Below are 1,696 nucleotides of genomic sequence, written 5' to 3'. Positions count from 1 at the left end.
CGACGAGCCACAGAATTCTCAGTGGCTAATGTGCGAAAATAGTGGCCGAAAGGTCCGTGGTTCGAACCCATCCCGCGCATCTCGACTGCTCCTGTCTAGACTTGTGCAACCTGGCAGTATTGAAGCCCCCGGTCTTCCTTCGAGTACCACAGAAGCTCGTCACGGACTGGGTGTCATACATAAAGAATGATCTATTATCATCATTATCTATGAAAATTTGGCAGAATGTCCATAGGGCCTTCCTGAAGACGTTTCGAAGAAATTGACAGGATTCAAGTTTGTCGAGTGCACGATATATATATATATAATATAGTATGCTCACTTACAGCGAACCACCATAAATCAGAGACTTAGCTGAGATTCAGGTGGATCTCTCTTGAAGAGCAAATTGGTGTGCAAACGAAAAAATTTGATGAAATCTGTCCAATTTGAGTTCGAGTAGGACATAAGGTTGACGGAAATTGTGTCTATCTGATGAGCCCCAAGTAGAAAAACAAAACCAATTGCGAGCTGCCTTGTGAGTAGTATCATTCGGGAAATATCCTACCAAGTGAAACATGAGACAATCTGTGTGTGGTATCTTCAGTCGAAGAATACATACAAGAGAGATTTAGTTAGGATTTAGTTGAATCTCCCGTTAAAACAATGTTTGTGTGCAAGTGAGCGTATTTAGTGTATTTATGCTGTTTTGGTTCGTTATGGCATCAACACCAAGTTCAATTCGTATCAATTTAGTGACATCATTTGGTTACAATGCTTCTTTGAAGGTCTTAGGGCGCCATCACTCTGAATGCACCGAGAAGTGACTGTATATTTAGAACGGCAAACAGCACGTACGTTTAGCTGAATTTACAGAGAGGAATATGTGGCAGACGGGACCTTGGAATGCATCATTACACAATCTAAGGTCCCATATTCGCCCAGCCGTTGCATTTGTGAGCGTCCGTATGTGCAGTTCAGCCCGTTTAACGATGTTTTGTTAAAATCATTCACGTCTGAAATTATTTCGTGACCGGAAAAATTTATCGATCTCCGTTGTCCATATACACAGCATTCCAAATATCCGCTCACGCTGAGCGGGGTACCGTCCAAGGTTTTTTATGGACATTAGTAGGTTTGATATTCTTCCAATTAGGGGAAAAATTACAGGCAATGGAGAACTATCAACTCGAGACGTTTTGTGACCTTGAAAAATTGGAGGCTGTCAACCAATGAAATACGTAGTTCTACTAGACTCGTTACCAAAAAATTTCAACACTGAAGAAGCCATAGTTTCGAAAGAATTCTTTTCGATCTTGTCATGATTATCAACATGGCAGAGAAACAGTAAATGCTGGTTTTAAATACACGAAAAAGCAATGAATTTAGCTTTCTTCAAACATTGTTTAACAAATGTTCGTACGGAATTCTATCACCATTGGACAAAGTTGACAGGTAGAACTTCACAGCACCAAGTAGAAATTTGAAAGTAGCACAGTGGCATGTGGAAATTATGTGACCTGTTAGCGCTAATCACTTGCCTTCATGTGCAGTCTGTTCAAAGGCTCTGGGGCCTAGAATGTCATGATTTAAATAAGGGCGTAAGTCACACTTTCCAACGATTTCGGAACAAATCTCTAGTTGCCTGCTTCCTTTGATCACCTCGATAAATACCGTTTTTGGGCTGTCATGTTGGGCAGCGTGCATGTTGGGACAT

The sequence above is a fragment of the Opisthorchis viverrini genome (genome assembly GCF_000715545.1).
Source record: "Opisthorchis viverrini unplaced genomic scaffold opera_v5_18, whole genome shotgun sequence".
Classification (NCBI taxonomy): Eukaryota; Metazoa; Platyhelminthes; class Trematoda; order Opisthorchiida; family Opisthorchiidae; genus Opisthorchis; species Opisthorchis viverrini.
The sequence above is the reverse complement of the archived record's forward strand: the minus strand, read 5'-3'. Positions refer to the sequence as shown.